At 44.0% G+C, this 21,822-nt stretch overlaps 1 protein-coding gene across 4 annotated transcripts in view; it reads left to right on the top strand.

Moving 5' to 3' along the window:
• REV3L (REV3 like, DNA directed polymerase zeta catalytic subunit) overlaps nucleotides 1-21,822 on the top strand; it is a 280,711-nt gene that overhangs the window by 101,710 nt on the left and 157,179 nt on the right. The gene's annotated exons all lie outside the window — the stretch shown is intronic.

The raw sequence follows: 21,822 nt of genomic DNA, 5'->3' as shown, positions 1-21,822 counted from the left end.
GGTGTTTGTCTCTGTCTGAGGGGTTGGAGCAAATGCGGTTATATCGTAGCGCTTGGCTGTAGACAATGGATCGAGTGGTATGATCTGGATGAAAGCTAGAGGCATGTAGGTAGGAATAGCGGTCAGTAGGTTTCCGATATAGGGTGGTGTTTATGTGACCATCGCTTATTAGCACCGTAGTGTCCAGGAAGTGGATCTCTTGTGTGGACTGGTCCAGGCTGAGGTTGATGGTGGGATGGAAATTGTTGAAATCATGGTGGAATTCCTCAAGAGCTTCTTTTCCATGGGTCCAGATGATGAAGATGTCATCAATGTAGCGCAAGTAGAGTAGGGGCATTAGGGAACGAGAGCTGAGGAAGCGTTGTTCTAAGTCAGCCATAAAAATGTTGGCATACTGTGGGGCCATGCGGGTACCCATCGCAGTGCCGCTGATTTGAAGGTATACATTGTCACCAAATGTGAAATAGTTATGGGTCAGGACAAAGTCACAAAGTTCTGCCACCAGGTTAGCCGTGACAGTATCGGGGATACTGTTCCTGACGGCTTGTAGTCCATCTTTGTGTGGAATGTTGGTGTAGAGGGCTTCTACATCCATAGTGGCTAGGATGGTGTTTTTAGGAAGATCACCAATGGACTGTAGTTTCCTCAGGAAATCGGTGGTGTCTCGAAGATAGCTGGGAGTGCTGGTAACGAAGGGCCTGAGGAGGGAGTCTACATAGCCAGACAATCCTGCTGTCAGGGTGCCAATGCCTGAGATGATGGGGCGGCCAGGATTTCCAGGTTTATGGATCTTGGGTAGCAGATAGAATACCCCAGGTCCTGGCTCCAGGGGTGTGTCTGTGCGGATTTGTTCTTGTGCTTTTTCAGGGAGTATCTTGAGCAAATGCTGTAGTTTCTTTTGGTAACTCTCAGTGGGATCAGAGGGTAATGGCTTGTAGAAAGTGGTGTTGGAGAGCTGCCTAGTAGCCTCTTGTTCATACTCTGACCTATTCATGATGACGACAGCACCTCCTTTGTCAGCCTTTTTGATTATGATGTCAGAGTTGTTTCTGAGGCTGTGGATGGCACTGTGTTCTGCATGGCTGAGGTTATGGGGTAAGCGATGCTGCTTTTCCACAATTTCAGCTCGTGCACGTCGGCGGAAGCAGTCTATGTAGAAATCCAGGCTGCTGTTTCGACCTTCAGGAGGAGTCCACCTAGAATCCTTCTTTTTGTAGTGTTGGCAGGAAGGTCTCTGTGGGTTAATATGTTGGTCAGAGGTGTGTTGGAAATATTCCTTGAGTCTGAGACGTCGAAAATAGGATTCTAGGTCACTGTGCCCTGCCACAGCTGCCCAGCCTTGAGCAAACAAACCCACATAGTGGTCCACATATCTATTCAGGGGATACCATCATAGGGCCTAATCACATCAGCCACACTATCAGAGGCTCGTTCACCTGTGCATCTACCAATGTGATATATGCCATCATGTGCCAGCAATGCCCCTCTGCCATGTACATTGGCCAAACTGGACAGTCTCTACGTAAAAGAATGAATGGACACAAATCAGACGTCAAGAATTATAACATTCAAAAACCAGTTGGAGAACACTTCAATCTCTCTGGTCACTCGATCACAGACCTAAGAGTGGCTATACTTCAACAAAAAAGCTTCAAAAACAGACTCCAAGGAGAGACTGCTGAATTGGAATTAATTTGCAAACTGGATACAATTAACTTAGGCTTGAATAGAGACTGGGAATGGATGAGTCATTACACAAAGTAAAACTATTTCCCCATGGTATTTCTCCCTCCCACCCCACCCCCCACTGTTCCTCTGATATTCTTGTTAACTGCTGGAATTAGCCTACCTGCTTGTCACCATGAAAGGTTTTCCTCCTTCCCCCCCCTGCTGTTGGTGATGGCTTATCTTAAGTGATCACTCTCCTTACAGTGTGTATGATAAACCCATTGTTTCATGTTCTCTGTGTGTGTGTATATAAATCTCTCCTCTGTTTTTTCCACCAAATGCATCCGATGAAGTGAGCTGTAGCTCACGAAAGCTTATGCTCTAATAAATTTGTTAGTCTCTAAGGTGCCACAAGTACTCCTTTTCATAATGGATATGGTTTACATACCATTCAGAGATGTTGTAAAGAAGGAAAATGGATACTTGGGGATAAACAGAGTATGAAATTCAAGATAGTTTCATGAGGATATACTACTGTGTAGTCTTTTGACTGTCATTTTATTAAGTGAATTTCAAAATCCAAATTGCATATAAAGTTAGATTTTTTTTTTTTAAGGAACCGTGCCCAAGTTCTCTGTGTTTGCATGTCTGCATTTACAATTGCACCAGCCTAAACATGCAATTAGGGGTGCATTGTTACACATGCAAGCTGGTCTCTATCCATTGAAATTTTGGCTCTGCAATATCTTCAAAAGTATGAGAGACCTTTCATGCTTGGCACTTTTTATAGTAAAACACACTGATAGCCTAAGTCTTTGCAATTACAAACTTACTCCCAGTCATTTTCACTCTTTCATAAATACCTTATTTTTTTAATTTTGGGTTGAAATGTACCATGCTTAATCTCAGCCCGAAGAAAGATAATTTTTTGAAAGCTTGAGCAGAATCCAGTTTTAAATTATGAAAAAGCTTTTCTCCAGAGGTACTATTATGATAATCCTTAGTCTGCATATTTTGTAGCTCTGGCACATCATGTGTTCATATTTGCAATTTACATTCCAGTGCTGTCTGAACCGTATCACCAGCTGGTTGAGAGTGCCTGGGCATTCCAGAGTCAGAAGATGTTAGTCCTCATATTTCTCTCTCCACCTGCGTAAAATGGAAGCTCCCTTCATATTTTGCTGCTTTGTGATTGCAGTTCTCTATCCTAGTGGCTTCAGTTTCAGTTAACTTTACTGCACTTCTCTGGTGTTTAGGGCTGGCTATGTGTAGACTCTTTTTTTCCTAAGAGAAAAGTAAATTGATTATAGAATGGTGTCATGATCAAATAACATTAATACATATGGCAGCCATTCTCCAAATATTGGCACACGTTTTTTACCTTTTGTTATTCTATGCTTTGATTTGTTTGATATTTAAGCATTTGAACTAGGGTAAGTAGTATCTTGTTTCTTCATGATTTTTTTTAATCTTAGAAGCTCATTTTTCTCCCCGACCCCTTTTTAATGGCCTTTAAATCCATATTACTTTTTAAGTAATGACTCATCAGTTATCTGCACATTGGTGTAAGTTAATAGATGATGATTTGGCAAGTTTTCCATGAAATGAAGCAGCAGTACCTTTTAACTCGCTCAAGATTTTCTTCCAGTAATGCTCTCGGGCGTTTTAGCAAAAAGAATGTGGAGCACTTGTGGCACCTTAGAGACTAACCAATTTATTTGAGCATAAGCTTTCGTGGGCTAAAACCCACTTCATTGGATGCATGCAGTGGAAAATACAGTAGGAAGATGTGTGTATATATACACAGAGAATATGAAAAAATGGGTGTTGCCATACCCACTATAACGAGTAATCAGTTAAGGTGAGCTATTAGCAGCAGAAGGAAAAAAACAACAACCCTTTTGTAGTGATAATCAGGAGTGTTTTAGTCAAATTACTATTTCTCTCCTACCTTATCGAAGACAATGCATAGTTTTCATTGGCTCTCCAAATGTAGTTAAGGAAGCTGGGGATCCTTCCAGTTCATAGACAGAGTAAGCTCACCTGCTGGCTGCAGTAAGGAGCCTAGGTTTTTCTGGATGGTGGTCCTCTGTGAATTATGTCAATACTTGCCTCTATCCATACTACTCACAAGCAGAAGCAGTATGAAATGTATATGGTTCCTGACCTGTTACAGGATTCTGATCTGAGCCCTGTTAACTGTACTCTGATTGGCAAAGCCATGAGCAGCAGCTGTAGCAGTCACTGGAGCTGCCTGTAAGCTCAGAAAGACTTCATCTCTCTACATCAGTTCGCATTTGGAAGATTATCTTTCAACCATAAGGGCTGGAAGATTCTTTTTAATTAAAAACTTAAATTCTGCAAAAACTGCATGCCCCTACACTTGGTGGATTTTTCAAGCCCTGCACCAGTTATATTAATCTCAGACTATCCTCTTTAGCATTTGTCTCTTGAATGCTATGAGAGACTTTATCTGGGGGAATTCACATGAGGATGAGAGTTAGGCCTAGATCCTTGGCTATGCTGAGGAACAAACAATGCAACTCGGGGAAGGGGGACAGGGATTGTGTAAAGATAGTCTTTGTGCTCCCTCAGTCCTGAGGCAACTGTGTGCTGGATGGTCCCCTTGAATCACTCAGAGTAGCCAATGGTTCCAAGAAACTAGTTTGTCAGCCACAGATCAGCTGGATGTAGGGAAGCCTGGGCGTGCCCCTTACACAGGCATCAGGGAGCAGGGGTGGCTTGGGAGCCTCTATCTCAGCTTTATTCCACCAGTGGATTCCCCATATGATCCGCTATGGCTACAATGCCAGCTTCAGTGCTAGAATCTGCCTGCGGTACAATGAAAAACAGATACACCACACTCCAGTTTGGGTTCCAGAGTACTTGTTACCAAAATGTTTGGTGCAATATAATACTACCGCTTATCTCAGTGGTGCCCAAACTTTTCCTGTTGCCCCCCTCCTTACTAATAATGGAATCTGTCTGCCCCCCACCCCCACCCTGTTACTGCACAATTGGCTCAGCAGAGGAGCTTGGGTTGGGGGTTAGTTGGGCAGGTGGCGTAGTGAAGCTGCAGCTGGGGCTGGAGCTGTGCTATGGCTGAGGGTGGAGTAGGGATGAGGGCGTTTCTTCCCTGCCGTCCCCTCACCATATACCCTCCCAAATATTCCTCCGTGCCCTTCAGTTTGGGGACCACTGACTTATCTCTTGTCTGGTGAAAGCAGATAAAAGCAAATGGCTCAACGTTCCAAGACTGGTGGGATCAGAGATGTAGTAACATGAGTTACAAATAAAAATTATGTTTTCTGACAGAGAGTAGCTAAATACAATGGTACACATACAAGTGAGGACTAGAGCTGGCTGAAACTCAGAATTTCTGGTTTGTGGGAAACTTAGATATTTTAAAATTTGATTTTGTTCAGATTCAGACCAAAACCACATTTTTGGAAAAGTCTCTGACCTGAAAATTTAAAACAAAAAACAACACCCCAAAACTTTTGTTTCAGAAACATCAGCACATGGTATTTCCAAAACAAAAAGTGCTCCTTTGGAAACCTGGCACCTGTTGAATGAAATTGAGATAATTTTGTCAGTTTCACTGCTGCCTACCACACAACATCAGCAGAAAAACTGACAAGAATCATATCAATTTCATTCAGTAGCTGTTCTGCACTCCAGGACAGCAAGGTTGGGGAGCTCAGGGCTTCCGGACTCCAGGGCCAGCTGGCTCTCCACCCTGCAAAACTTTCCCAGCAGGTGGCTTACCAGTTTGTGGGAGTAGGGGAATCTGGCTACAGGCAGTCTGAATGGCAGGGCTGCTTCAGAGCTGTGGACAGCTTTTAGGCTCCCAGTTTCACAGCTGGAAGCCCCAAGAACTCTCCATGGCAGGGAGCCTAGAAGCTATGAGCCCCCTGCCTGTGGTTCATCAAATGTCTGTCAAACCCAATAAGTTTCCGCAAAACATTTTGGATTCGATGAATTGGCATTTTCCAAGAAAACGCTGTTTTGTCAGAAAATTCCCAACTTGTTCTAGTTAGGATTAATTAGTCTAAAAGCAAATAGTTCCATAAGGCCCATGTATGTTGTCAGCAGTTAGACAAATAATTCCCTTAGATGAGCAGTAACTTAAACTTTCTTTTATTGAAATAGAAAACTGCAAGTCAGCATGTATATTTCATATGATTTCCCGACTGGTAAACAGTAGTTTAAATATTCATTCATTTGGAATTTTACATCTGAGTATGAAGGGGGATGTGAACGGTGTATAAAGAACTTTTATGTGAGAAAAGTTTGTTTGATTTATAAAGTGGCATTTTTGACTGAGAAATTATGTTCATTGATAAATAGTTGCAGTTGAAATAAATGTACCACTTCTTAGGTTTCATTTCAAGTAGTAATATTGGGTAGTTTTATATTTAGTTAACAATCTATATAATTTGTGGTGAAAATGTAAAGCTTTTTAAAAATGAGTTTAGATTAGAATGGTGTCTCTTTTCTTTCTTTTTTTAGTATAGCCTAGTTTACTCTGGTTGTTTTTTTGTTTTTGTTTGTTTTTATTTTTTTATATAACATCACAGTGTGGAGAACATAATTTTGTTGTCATTCAAATAGTTTTTCCATTTTATTTTTAAACTCTGTTTTTATGGTTGTCAGAGTCCTAAAAAAACCTGTACGTTGCCATTCCTGCAAAAACTGACTTACAATGAAAACAGTTTTCATTTTAAAGGGTGCAGCTTTCCTTTTGGCTACAGCTAATAAACATCAACTGGATTTATTACATGAATCTTTGAAAAAACACATGTTTCCCGAAATTCTTATTTGGACCTAGTTTCAGTGATAACTTTGATTTTTGTTTTCTTTTGTTTAAAGTCTTATTAGGTGTTTGGCTAAATAAAACAGTGCATACTAACATATCGACCCTGTATGAATGTTATCCTAATATACATGGAAACAAAAGAGTCACTATGAAAGTTTAGACAACTAAGCACACCCATGCTAAGCTCCAAGCCCCTCAGCCATCACCTCTCTTGGGTAGAGATCCACATCTCCCGCCCAAATGAGGTATTTTCCCAGGCTGCACAGTTCCCTGCCTACACAGTGTTACTCCCAGCAAGCCAGACTGTGTAAACAGGCCAGCTTCTGCACTTAGCTCTCTCTCTTTAGAGGTTTTAAAGAGCATAATTTCCCAGTTATGAGTTACCACACAGCTCTTTCTAAGCAAGCACTGTTATCCTTAAGATGAAAGCATTACAGAGAACACATTAAAACCAATGAAAGAACCTACACACTAACAAGCTTACACTAACAAGATCACCTCCTTCCCCACAAATCCGGCAGGGACTCTGGTAGGAGTTAGTCCTTCAAACCCCATGTGACAGATATGACAATATCCTGTGATATCCTAGGCAAACATTATGGAATTAAGTTAAACCTTATTGAATTATGTTTAATACGTTTGGGGTCCATTGTATTGAAAATGCACGTTTGTGTACTATTGTGGGATAAGATTTAATGAGATCTGTGTGAGATAATGTGAACTTCAAAAGACTATGCCGAATAGTGTACCAGGCATGATTGATCTTTCGGGATGTATGAAGTGGAATTCCTAGGAAGTACTGGGGAGTAGGGGATTGCAAACCTCCACCTACGGAGTCAGTCTTTGAAGCATTGCCCTGAGATGGGGGATTCTTTGTCTGCTGTTACAGGAGAAAGTTGAGAGACCCAGTGTGGATTGTCCAGTGACTAACAGACAAAGAAAAGACTTTTGAATAAATAGCCTGAGTTTAAGCTGACTCAGTGGCTTTGTTCTGATGCAGTAAATAGACAATATCTCTGGTCCACAGAGGGCCCCAGTCCTTGAGGCAGCGTTGGAAGGACTGACATTGACCAAGAACCCTTGTGGATATGGTGGGGGAAGAGGTGTGATGTCTGTTAACCTTATTAGCATGTATGTAGGTTTTTATTTTTAAAAATGTTTTCTTTGTAGTGCTTTTACCTTAAGAATAAAATATACTTGCTTAGAAAGAACAGTGTGGTAGCTTATAACTGTTGGCTATTACTGCGATTATTCTCTGAAGACCGAAAGCAAGAAGGCCTATTTAAACAGATGTCTTTTTCTGTGAATAACACAGTGAAGGTAGGGAAATGTTTAGCCTGGAAATACCCTGGTCAGGAGGGAGAAGGATGCATGACTCCACTGAAGAAGGTCAACACGTAGGGAGCCAAACACATGAGAGTGAGTTCCCTTGCTGAATCGCTAAGGGGAAAATACAGGTACAGTTGCCTTTAACTGTGACATCCCGTCAAAGGGTTTTTCTGTGATTACATGTTCATAACAGCTTCAGCTTAGAACAAGCATACCCATAAATGGGTTAGTCTTTCATGTGTACAGCTTGGGCCTTTGATCTTCAGAATCTGGGAACAGGAAATCTACTACTACAGTAGACAGTAGTCCCTTCTTCAGGGTGTAGCTTCAGAAGACTGGGCTTTTACATAATCGGGGTGGTGAATTTGTGTTCACGTCCCCTTAGAGATTTCCCAGGAAATCCACTTCATGCATATTGTCTCAAAAGATCATTTGCGTCTGGAGTGTTGTTCGGTATATAGTCCATTGATAATCCAGGCCCACCATAATATATAATTTTTTTATGTAATACAATGGGCTCCAAAGATACCTAAACTTTATTCAATAAGATTTTCCAAGGAGATTTCAGGAGATTGCCATATCAGTCACCGGATATAAAGAGGTTTCAGAGTAACAGCCGTGTTAGTCTATATCCGCAAAAAGAAGAGGAGTACTTGTGGCACCTTAGACTAACAAATTTATTTGAGCATCTGATGAAGTGAGCTGTAGCTCACAAAAGCTTTCAGAGATGCTCAAATAAATTTGTTAGTCTCTAAGGTACCACAAGTACTCCTTTTCTTTTTGAGGATATACATAGTGCATTTGGTGATACTTTGTATGAAACACTGTAGAAGCCAGATTTATTTTCATAGATTTTGAAACTAGAAGGTACCACTGTGATCATCTAGTCTGACCTCCTGCATAACACATGCCACAGAATTTCCCCCAAATTAATTTATTTGGAGTAGAACCCTATCCTTTAGAAAAACAGTGAGTCTTGGTTTCAAAATGTCCAATGCTGGAGAATATACCACAACTCTTAATAAATTGTTCTTCGAGTGCTTGCTCATGTCGATTCCAGGTAGGGGTGTGTGCACAGTTGCTGGAAGGTTTTTCCCCATCGGGTCAGCTGTGGAGCTCCCTGGAGTTGCCCCTTCATGGCGGTGTATATAGGTCCCTGCCACCTCTTCAGTTCCTTCTTACCGCCAGTGACGGTCGTTGGAGCAGCTTCTCTTGCGAACAGCAAGCAATCCCCTGGTGGACTTTTGGTTCAGTGTTACCTGTAAATTAGTTAAAAATCTTATAGTTAGTGTAAATAGTATAGTTGGTTTAGATAAGTTTCAGTCCCCATCATCACATTTTCCCTCCTGGGAACTGGGGCATGCCTCTGTCTCAGAGTTTCAAGTCGTGTAGGTCCTGTCTGAAGCCTATGCCAAATGGAGACCTACATGACTCCTGTCTGAAATGTCTGGGAGATAACCAGACAACCAGATAAGTGCAAGATCTGCAGAGGCTTCAGACCAAGGACCAAAAAAGAGGGCCTTTAGGCTGAAACTGCTTCTTATGGAATCAACCCTCCATCCTGAGGCGGCTTCTGAACCCAAGCCCAGCACTTCAGTGTGGAGTGCACCGGCCTCGATAAGGGAAGCCATGGTGTCGAGAAAGGACTCTGGCTTCAGGGACCCTCAGCATGCCATTCCCCAGTGCTGAAGACCTCTTCTGGTGCGAGTGCCCGGCACTGCTCCCATTCAAGTGCCAGGCTGCACAAGAAGATGATGGATAGAGGGCGCTCTCCCACTAAAGTAGTGGAGTGAGCAGGTGCCAGCGGGGTGTGTCCTACGTCAGGACACCCTGCTCTGGCTCCAACTCTTCCGGCACCATTGACTTCGGCCTTGCGGGGCGGTACGTCGAGTCCGGTTCTTGTGGACTCCCTCGTGTGGGAGTGTCGGGAGGAGGACATAGACCTCTCTACCACGCCGGACACCTAGCAGGCAGCTAGGACCTTATCGCGATGATGGCGCAGTCCCCCACACCGGTGCCACAGAGAAGCACTGTGCCCTCGAGAGGCAAGCAGACAATGATGCAGCACCTCCTCTCATTGCTTCGGTACAGCTCCCCGGCACCCATCTCGGTCTGCACTGCCCTGGTTGCTGAGGTCAGACTATTCATGGGACTCGGAGGCAGAGTCATACGCCTCTTGCCAGAGCCGGAACCATTCCCGGCACCGCTTAAGGCAGGAAGAAGGGCAGCTTCTAACTGTGATGTCCTGGCCCTCCGCAATGGCAGGCACCGGCTCAATGGCCCTTCTGGACACTATGGGCTTACCACCAAGCACAAGGGCTGGGATCCAGATCCTTTTCAGAGGTGTGGGTTCCTCCCATCAGTGACTTCGGTAGCCCGGGAAACCTCCGAGAGGGCAGGAGATTGGCATGCGTGTTTGCATCAAGACTGATGCGGGTCCCGGCACCAGGACTTGTACTGAGGTGGGCACTGGCCTGGGAACCAGCACCACCCTTGGCACTGCACCAGGTGTCTTGACACAGGGGGATCCCTGCGAACCAGAGGAGGAGGAAGACCTGTTGCCCTCGCGGGCATCATCCTCCCCGGTTGAAACAGTGGCGGGCACTCCACCACACTGCCTGCCATTGACACCAGGGCACACCAGAAACTGCTCAGAAGGGTGGCTCAAAACCCCAACATGAAGGTGGAGGAGGTCTCAGAGGAGATGGACCCTATGGTGGACGTTCTGGTCCCTGAAAGCCCTTTGCCTCTCATTAAAACTATCCAGAACACCACTAAGGTGCTATGGCAAACACTCACCTCTCTTCCCTCCCTCCCTCCCTCCCTCCCCCACACGCGAAAGGGGAAGAGTGGAAATATTTTGTGCAATCCAATGGGTATGAGAATCTGTTTACCTATCCTCAACTGGGTACTCTGGTGGTGGAGGCAGCCAACCAGAAACAGAGACAGGGACAGCCGAGATGGCCAACTAGAAAGAGAGACAGGGACAGAAGGGGCTGACTCCTAAGTCTAAAGAGGTGAAGAAGCTGGATCTCGTTGTGTAGAAAAGTGTATTCCACCGGGGGGCTCCAGCTTTGCATAGCCAACCAGCAGGAGGTGCTGAGCCACTATCACTACAATTCCTGGAACACGTTGTCCAAGTTCCAGGAACTGCTACTGGCAGACTCCCACTCTGAATTTGCGGCTGTCCTGGAGGAGGACAAGGTAGTCTGAAGAGCCTCCTTACAAGCATCTCTGGACTCGGCGGACTCAGCTACTCGGACTGTGGCAACCGCATTAGCCATGAGATGCAGCTCATGGCTTCAAGTCTTGGTACTCCCGCATGAAGTCCAAAACACCATCCAGTACTTGCCTTTTGACTGTTCAGGACTCTTTTCAGAGCAAACAGACAGTAGGCTCCATAGCCTTGAAGGACTTGGGGGAAACCCTTAAGTTCATATGGCTGCATACTCCACTCCCCCAGAGAAAGCCATTCAACCTTCAAACCTTCTCTCGCTTCTACTCAGCTCCTTTGAGGCAGGACTATACCAGGAAGCGGGGCAGGAGTAAGAGGAGGAGGCCCAAAACAGACCTCCTCTGGTCAGGACCAGGGTGCAGCAAAGCAGCTCTGAGCCAAACTTTTGAAGGTGTGCGTGGGGGTGACACACCAGTTCAAATCTCAGATCCTTTCCCTCCCTTTGTGAATCGTCTATCCCATTTCTACTGTGCCTGGATTCAAATACCCTCAGATCGATGGGTCTTGAGCACGGTAGTGTTGCCTCAGTTTCCCTAGAAACCAACCCAGGGTTACACTTATATTGTTTTTATTAAATGCCGCTGTTGGATCAAACAGAAAAGACATTCATTGCATTCATACCGTCATGCACCCATATACTCAGACAGGCGAAGAGTTACCGGAGACAGCAGAGGAAGCCGAAGCATAGTAGATCTGGTGTGTCAGCCTGCAGTCAAGGAGCCGGGCCAGTGAGCAGGTCAAGAAGCTGGGGGCTTGTGTGTATGCCTTCTTCCTTGTGCTGGAACTGGGCGGCTCCTGTCAGGTATACTGAGTTTCCCTTCTGTGTCCTTCACCAAGAAGCATTCCCAGGCCTCGTTCTTTTCATGCATACCAGGTTCTTCTTTTCTTTACAGCACCCCATGATTGCCTTCTCAGGGCAGATTACATCAGACACTCCTGGCTCCGTGATTTATTCTCCTTGCAGTTCCTCTCTGCCCAGTCCCACATACACTCCCTGGTTTATACTCTCTGATTGCTTGATAGTGTATTGCAAAGCTTTGAGGTTTATAAAAGTGGTAACTGAAAAGGTTACAAAACTTGCAAGAGTTAAAAAGCTTAAAAGACTATGCTAACAATAACTAAAGTTACAAAGTTTGCAAAAGGTTACAGAACTTAATGATCATACTAGAAATGACTGAAAAGTTACAAATCTTACAATCGCATTCTGCTGGATTGAGTGGAGGCTTTACATAGAATCATAGAATATCAAGGTTGGAAGGAACCTTAGGTCATCTAGTCCATCTCCATGCTCGAAGCAGGACCAATCCCCAACTAGATCATCCTAGCCAGGGCTTTGTCAAGCCTGACCTTAAAAACCTCAAAGGAAGGTGATTTTACCACTTCCCTAGGTAACACATTCCAGTGCTTCACCACTCTCCTAGTGAAAAAGTTTTTCCTAATATCCAACCTAAACCTCCCCCACTGCAACTTGAGACCATTACTCCTTGTTCTGTCATCTGCTACCATTGAGAACAGTCTAGATCCATCCTCTTTGGAACCCCCTTTCAGGTAGTTGAAAGCAGTTATCAAATCTCCCCTCATTCTTCTCTTCCGCAGACTAAACAATTCCAGTTCCCTCAGCCTCTCCTCATAAGTCATGTGTTCCAGTCCCCTAATCATTTTTGTTGCCCTCCACTGGACGCTTTCCAATTTTTCCACATCCTCCTTGTAGTGTGGGGCCCCAAACTGGACATAGTACTCCAGATGAAGCATTACCAATGCCGAATAGAGGGGAATGATCATGTCCCTCAATCTGCTGGCAATGCCCCTACTTATACAGCCCAAAATGCCGTTAGCCTTCTTGGAAACAAGAGCACACTGTTGATTCATATCCAGCTTCTTGTCCACTGTAATCTCTAGGTCCTTTTCTGCAGAACTGCTGGTTAGCCGCTCGGTCCCGAGTCTGTATCAGTGCATGGGATTCTTCCGTCCTAAGTGCAGGACTCTGCACTTGTCCTTGTTGAACCTCATCAGATTTCTTTTGGCCCAATCCTCTAATTTGTCTAGGTTGCTCTGTATCCGATCCCTACCCTCCAGCGTATTTACCACTCCTCCCAGTTTAGTGACATCCCATTTCCAATTGGGATATTCTCTCAAAATCTGTTTCCTCCCGCCTTCCCACCCACCTTCCCCATCCCTCTCAGAAACAACTTCTAGTTCAGGGGCAGGGGGTTCTACTCCGTTATTGCCTAATCATCAAGGCCAAGGGTGGGCTCAGGCCTATTTTAGACCTACAAAACCTAAACAGATTGATGAAGAAGCTAAAGTTCTCCATGGTCTCCCTGGCTTCCATCATTCTCTCCCTGGATCTGGGGGAGTGGTACGCTGCCTTCAACTTGAAGAGCGCATACTTTCACGTGTCCATAATCCCGTTGCACAGATGATTTCCTCTGATTCGTGGTCAGCAACACCCACTATCAGTTCACAGTCCTTCCCTTCAGCCTCTCAGCGACCCCTCCGGTGTTTACTAAGTGCATGGCTGTCATGGCAGACTTCCTATGGAAGCAGCAAGTGCAAGTATTTCTGTTCCTAGATGACTGGCTAATCAAGGGCCGCTCTTGGGCCAATTGGAGGACCACGTGAGCCTGAAGCGGATGATGGTCCACAGGCTTGGCCTCATTCTGAACATGGCGAAGTCAACCATAACCCCCACGCAAAAGATAGAGTTCATCAGAGCTCTCCTGGACTCCAGTCAGGCCAGAGCATTCGTCCCGGAATCTTGCTTCCTCGCCATGAGCACCATCATAGAGGATGTGAGAAGATTCCCCACCACTACGGCATGGAATTGCCTGAGACTACTCATACATATAGCTGCTTGCATGTATGTGGTACACCATGCTAGGCTACGGTTCTGTCCCCTTTAGGTTTGGCTAGCCTGTGTATACAGGCCAAACCAAGACCACCTAGACAGACTGGTCACACTCACTTCTCACGTCCTCGAGTCCCTCCAGTGGTGGCTCAACCCACAAGCAGTGTGTTCGGATGTACCCTTTTCCAGACCTCAGCCATCGCTGTCCCTAATCACAGATGTGTCGGTGATGGGATGGGGGAGTGCACCTAGTAATACTCAGGACTCAAGGTCTTTGGTCCCAGGCAGAACTTTCGCTGCACATCAACATTAGGAAGCTGCGTGCTTTGTGCCTCACTTGCCAGACGTTCCAAATCCATCAATAGGACAAATATATATTGGCATTGACAGAAAATACCACACCGATGTTCTATATAAACAGTGTGGTGCCCACTCCTCTCCCCTGTGTTAGGAAGCCCTCAAGCTGTGGGACTTCTGCATCACCCACTCAATACATTTGGAGGCATCATACCTTCCAGGTTCACAGAATGAACCGATGACCTTAGCAGGTCCTTTCATGGCCACGAGTGGTTTCTCTGCCAGGATGTCACGATCAACATTTTCCAGAGGTTGGGATTTCCTCAAATAGACCTATATGCAACATGGAGCAACAGGAAGTGTCAGCAATTCTACTCCTTCCTGAATCACAGTTCGGGCTCGCTTGCAGACGCCTTTATCCTTCCTTGGAAGAGGAAGAGGTTTTTGATTTGGTCTCTGCAGAAGGGCATTCCTCTGTTGCAGTCATCAATTCCCTTCATTCTAGACTGTTTACTTCACCTAAAACAGCAGGGTCCAGCAGTATCATTGATAAAGGTGCACCTGGCCGCTATTTCGGCTTTCTATCCCGGTTCAGCTGGACAGTCAGTATTTGCTAACCCCATGGTTGCAACTTCTTCAAAGGGCTAAATAGACTGTACCCATAAGTAAGGCAGCTGATTCCCCCATGGGATCTCAACCTGGTGCTCTCGAGGCTGATGGGCCTTCCATTTGAGCCTCTAGCAACATGCTCTCTCCTTTGGAACCCCGTTTCTTGGAAGGTGGCATTCCTAGTGGCTATAACATCAGCCAGGAGGGTTTCTGAGCTCAAGGCCATGACATCTGAGCCACCTTACACTGTTTTATATAAAGACAAGGTGCTGTTGCAGACGCACCCAGCTTTCCTCCCAAACGTGGTCTCGCAATTTCACATGAATCAGGACATTTTTCTTCCAGTGTTTTTTCCCTAAGCCACATGCCAATAACTGGGAACGGATGCTCCATTCCTTGGATATCAGATGAGTGTTAGCTTTTTACATTGAGCAGACAAAGCCATTTCCAAAATCGACACAGCTCTTTATTGCAATGGCTCAGTGGATGAAGGGGCTCCCGGTATCATCCCAAAAGATCTCTTAATAGATAACAGCCTGTATCAGGGAGTGCTACGACCTAGCAAAGGTACCGGCCCCAGCATTAACGGCGCAGTCCATAAAGCGCAAGCTTCGTTTGCAGCATTACTGGCCCAGGTTCCTATTCAAGATATCTGCAGGGCGGTGACGTGGTCATCTTTTCACATCTTTATGTTGCACTATGTCCTCACACAGCAGGCTAGAGACGATGCTGCATTTGGCAGAGCGGTACTACACTCTGTGACTCTGTGAACTCTGACTCTTCTTCCTAGGGACTACTTGTCGATTCCAAGTAAGTGACTCCCATGAGCAATCACTCAAAGAAGAAAAAAACATTACCTACCTTTCATAATGGTGGTTCTTCGAGATGTGTTGCTCATGTACATTCCAAGAGCTACCTACCTTCCCTCTGTCCGAGTATCCGGAAAGAAGGAACTGAAGAGGTGGCGGGTCGGCAGGGACCTATATACACTGCCATGAAGGCTTGATTCCAGGGAGCTCCAGAGCCAACCCAATGGAGAAAAACCTTCTGGCGACTATGCACGTTGTGCGCGTACGCCTACTTGGAATGGACAGTAGTTATGAAAAGTAGGTAACTGTTTTCCAATGGTTAATTACCTTCACTGTTTTAAAATTTATGCCATATTTCTAGTCTAAATAGAATATCTTCAACTTCCAGCCATTGTTTCTTGTTATACCTTTGTTATCTCCTAGATTGTGTTTGTTTTCTTCCAGGACACTGATAATTTTGAACAGTGTAAGGGCCAAGAGCCAATCCTTACAGGACCCCATCAGAACCACACTCACTCAGTGATGATTCCCCATTAATAGTTACGTTTTGAGACATGTCAATTAGCCGGTTTTTAATTCATTTTGTCTGTGCCATGTCAATTTTGTATTGTTTTTAATCAAAATGTGCATTATCAAGTCAAATGCCTTTCAGAAGTCGTAGGTATATTACATCAACACTACATTTTCTTCATTCAGAAAATATATAACTTTTATGCATTCAAAAATGTTCAGTAATATTGTCAGAGAGCTTTAGCAGATCTATCAAGTGAAAAGAGTCTCATGTATTTTACCACTTTCTGAAACCTAGGTCAGCTACAACCACATAGACGAGCAGCATCCCCAATTGTGTACATCATCATAATTACCTCTACCCCAAAATGGAAAGCAGTGAGTTTTTCCACTTAAGATTCCTTACTTTCTATTTCCACTGCTGTTGTGGTACTACTAATAATAAGCACATTATACATAAAGCAGAAGTTAAACACAACCTCTTTTTTTAACATGTTTAAACAGTTTTCCAGGATGGGCAGAATTAAATATAGATGAAAATATTAAACAAAATCTCTACATCAATCTATAAAGTCAATAAAGTATCCCAGCATGGGAAAAATCCTATGTACAGGGTATATCAATAATGTCTTAAGGAGGCATTTCCCAGTTGATGGAACAAGTGCCCTGGGTGCTCATTTGCTGACCAGTGGAAAAGCTGGAGCAATAAGTTTAGGTTGTAAGCTGTTTGGGACAGGGAGCATATAGCACAATGGATTTCAGGTCCATGACTTAGGGCTCCTAGGTATTACAATGATACAAATAATAATTAAGCTGAGGGCCAAACTGTCTCCTGACATTCCTAAAGATCAGTGGCGTTTCCCCTACCACCTCATGTACTATGAGCACATCTTGACCAGAACCAGGGATTGAGACCCTTCGTTGTAACACTGATAAAAATATATGTTGGTTTTACTTATTGCTTTTAAGTATTATCTTGCTGTAGTCCTATGGTAGAATATCTTACATCTGAATACTTTGCATACAAATCACAGTGGTATCTAGACACTGCATATATACGTAGTGTACAAAATTCTGCTCAGAGTTACAATTTTGCTCTGTTGCTACAAAGGAGATCCTCAGGGTTACACCAATGTAACAGCAGAATGTAGTCCTTGAATATGTATGCATATAGCTGACATTCTTCATTATGTAACTTAAACTGTTATGTATTACATTTGCTTTGATTTAATAAATGTGTTGACAGCATAAAAACAATTCCTGAACAGTGGAGCTAATCATATTAATGTAAATTTTAAAAAAATCATTAAGAAGATAGTTTTTCACCTGAAGATCATAGATTCAAATCCAGCACAGTTCAGTAGTTTCCCAAAGTTGTTACCTGATGGCTGCTGAGAAGATTGTGAAACAAATAATTGGTATACATCCATTTCCTAAAGAATGTACACTTCAAAGCTGACATCACAACTAAACTTAATTTAAATCTTTATTAGCAATCTCAGTAGGTAGGTAAAAATCTATGAATGGGCACAGGGGCTGAATTTACTTCTTACCACAGTAGTGATACCTCCAAAACAATGTAAAGATACACTGGCAGAGATCTTCTATGCTCATGTTATAGTATTCTGCAGTGGAGAAGTAGAGATCTATTGTCAGAACAAGTAAATATTTCTCCTTGTCATTGTTTAACTTGGATGGCTTCCTTTTTTAACTATCTCTCTCCCCCACCACCAGCACCACTCCCACTTACATTAAGCAGTAAAATAGTTAGTTATGTATCAGGTAAATTGGACAAATCTTACCTCTAGTACTACCTTATATTTCACATAGATCATATTCTATTGTAGTTTAAATGAAACATCAAAATAATGTAACTGCATGGACTAACAATGAAGAGGTTGTGGCTTATTAAAAGTGATTAGTTAACTATCTGAATTCTTGAAACATTTTCCACTTGCAGTAGCCAACCTAGTGATGTTAGCAGGCAGCAGTTACAACACACGACTTATTTGGGGAGGGAATGAAGCAGATTAGAAAGATTTGCCATTTACTGAATAAAAACAAAAAGAAAAGGAGTTCTTGTGGCACCTTAGAGACTAACAAATTTATTTGAGCATAAGCTTTCGTGAGCTACAGCTCACTTCATCAGATGCATTCAAATGAAGTGAGCTGTAGCTCACGAAAGCTTATGCTTAAATAAATTCGTTAGTCTCTAAGGTGCCACAAGTACTCCTTTTCTTTCTGCGAATAAGACTAATACGGCTGCTACTCTGAAACCTGAATAAAAACAGTAATTCCTTCTATTCATTTAGAAATAAATATGAGCAAGTTGTGTATTAAAAATAAAGGTGCGCTAGCTGTAATTGCAAGTTGTAGTCCTGTGGAACTATGGGGGACTGTTAGTTCAAGATGGAACATCGTATAATGGAGGATGCAAATCACTGTTTCCATGTCCCTATATGATACTCTCTCTTCTTAAACTTTCTTTCATTTCCTAAGATATGGGAATTGCACACTTGATCTTCCCTGACACAACATACTTAAGAAAGGCAGTGTTAGGTAATATCTCTTTCTGAGTTGTTATAGCTACAGTAACTCCTCACTTAACGTCCTCCCGTTTAACGTTGTTTCAGAGTTACGTCGCTGCTCAATTAGGGAACATGCTTGTTTAAAGTTGTGCAGTGCTCCCTTATAACGTCGTTTGGCTGGCTGCCTGCTCTGTACACTGCATGTAAGATTTTGTGGAAGAGCAGCGACTTTACAAGGGAGCATTGCACAAGTTCCTCTTCTCCACCTCTGCCTCCTCCCCCTGCCTCCCAGCACTTCCCCCACCGCCAAACAGCTGTGTGGCGGCGCTTAGGACTTTCTGGGAGGGAGGGGTAGGAGCAAGGAAGCACTGCATCTCCACTCGTCCCCCCTCCCTCCCAGAAAGCCCTAAGCCTGCCAAACAGCTGTTTGGCAGTGCTTAGGACTTTTTAGGGGTGGGGGTGGAAAGAAGTGGGCCTGGAGTGGAGTGGGGATGAGAAGAGGCGGGCCTGGAGCATCCTCCAGCAAAGTCGACTCCTGTTCTTCTCCGGGTAAGCTGCCACTGCTGCTGCAAAGGAGCTTCCTAGTGTCTTGCCTGCAGCAGGCTATACCTGTGTGGGGTAAGCCAGGGGTATTTCCCAACCACAATACTGTACTGTACTGTACTGTACATAATGCCTTGTGTCTGCCCCCAAAATATTTCCTTGGAACCTAACCCCCCACATTTACAGTAAAGCTTATGGGAAAATTGGATTCGTTTAACATACTTTCACTTAAAGTGGCATTTTTCAGGAACATAACTACAACGTTAATTGAGGAGTTACTATAATTTCTTTTGGAATAGGACATAGCAGCCTGTTAGCAAAAGTTAGAGCCATTTATAGCAGGGTTCTCAGTCTTTTTCTCTGTGAGGCCCACCTCGACATGCTATAAAAACTTCATGGCCCGTGGATGGGTGGGGGGAACCTTGGGGAAGGGGCCTTGGGCATAAGTGTAGTTTGATTTCTAATTTGGGGGGGCAGGGGCCAGTGGGGCTTGAGCCATCTCCGTATGGTGGGGTCCAGGGAGGGAGCGCCACCTCCATCCTGTGATTCACCTCAGCAGGCCACCCAGCCTGTCTGGGTTGGCGGGTGGGGGCATGCAACCAAAAATTATAACTCAAAGGTGGGGGGCTTAGCTCTAAAAGTTTGAAAACAGGTCAGGGTGCAGAGAGGAGGCTAGCTAGGGGATGTATGCGGGCAGGAGGGTAGCTAAGGGTGCAGGTAGGGGATGGCTAGGAGCTGTGTGCAGGTAGAGAGTAGCTCAGGGTGCAGGGAGGAGGGTAGCTGGGGCTGTGTGCAGGCAGGGGGTAGCTCAGGGTGCAGGGAGAGGGGTATTAGGGGCTGTGAGCTGTTATGACTCCCCTGCGGTCCCTTTTCCCAGGAGGGGTCTGCTAGCCATGGAGCCTGGTCTCCCCACCCAGGGGGCTCTTACTGGCTGCCTCTATGGGAGCAAAGGGGGCTGGGAGCAGAGGAGCAGCTTCAACCTGGGGCACCAGCAGGAGAAGAGGGAACACTGCCGCTGCCTGCTCCATGGTACCAGCCAGAACAGCAGCTGTCCCGCACTGCTCCAGCTTCCCACCTCCAACCTGGGCAGGGGGCATGGAGAGGATATGGGGGAAGGTGTGGAGCTGCCCCTGGGACTGCCGTTTTCTTGTGCTGCAGTTTGGGGGCTGGGCAATGCCCTCCATGTTCCCAAATCTGCCCATTGGCTCAAGGCTTCTGCCCCACAGGGAACACTAGGGCTCGGGGCTCCTGGCTTCAGCCCCACAGTAGATGTGGGGCGGGAGGGGCGCCGCGCCAGGGATTAGGGCTTCAGTCTTCACTTCCTGGCTTCAGCGCAGGTGTTGGTGGGCACCGGGGGCTTGCGGATCCCAGCTTGAGAACAGCTGATTTATAGGCTACTTAATACATGGGATCAAGAAAATGTAGAAGTCAAAGCAACCGCAGTAGTTGTATGAGTATATCCAGCCTACTATAAGCAGAAATGATGGAGATGCCTCACAGTAATGATGATTTCCCCTAACATAGATCTGGCTTCTTTTTTGTTTTGAGCTCTAATTCCTCAGCATGTCCTGGAGATGTCATTACACTGACTGTTTTACATCTGTTTAGCATCCGATTTTTATTTTTTAATTTATTTGATCAAGAATTCCAAAATTAGAGACATCTATGGAACAAATTGAAAAGGGTCAATTAATTAAAGATCAGAATCAAATTAAACTGAAGTGAATAGTTTTATGTCTAGCACTTTAATTCATGATAATACTGTTATGTCACAGGTCGAAGACTCTGGAGAATAAATTCAAGGCCTCCAACCTCTGTGTGTGAGATTTAGAAGGAGAACGGGATATGATTCTATTGCTACCACGCCAGGGCTAGTATTGGGTCGAAAAGTTCATCTGTATTGAAAATATGGAGGGCTTTTAGTTTATCTATTGATTGTTCTGTTTTACAACAAAGGAGTGGGCAAATACACAGGCTTCTAGAATCTTGTTTTTTAATTACAATATTAAAAATAACTAATGGAGATCTTAAAATATATTAAAGAAAAAAGTTAGATCTGAGACACAGGATTTTAATTTTTTCAGATCTCAAATCTGTAGAATAAATTTCAAAACTTTATAATCTGATGCTGATTTATAGGTTCTCAAATGGGAATGTTTTATCATGCAGATCTTTGAATTATTTGAGGAAAAGACGGATTTTTACAGATTTCAACAAGGCTCAGTGTTTTTGTTTTCAAAGCTTTCAAAAGCAACTGTAGTGATCAATTATATGAATTTATTAATTATCCTGATCTTAATGAAAATTCTCATATTTTTGGAACACAAATCTGGAGTATTCATATAGAGTTTTTTTCAATAGATTTTTGATATGTGTGAAAATATCTCTGTGGAAATACATTCCTCATGTTACTGGCAGTACCATGATTGATTTTCTTTTGTTAATTGATTAATATTGTGAAATGTATATAGGATATTTATCATCTTATGGTTGTATTGCTGTCTTTTTTCTTTGCATCAAATACAATAGAATATTTTCTAGTTGTTTTGGAAAAAATTAAATACCAAGTTTAGAGACCATCAATATGAGAATTTATTTTTAGCTTTCCTAAGTCCTTTCTGGAAAAT

The sequence above is a fragment of the Dermochelys coriacea genome, chromosome 3 (genome assembly GCF_009764565.3).
Source record: "Dermochelys coriacea isolate rDerCor1 chromosome 3, rDerCor1.pri.v4, whole genome shotgun sequence".
NCBI lineage: Eukaryota > Metazoa > Chordata > Testudines > Dermochelyidae > Dermochelys > Dermochelys coriacea.
This window is presented reverse-complemented; position numbering and strand designations above follow the sequence as displayed.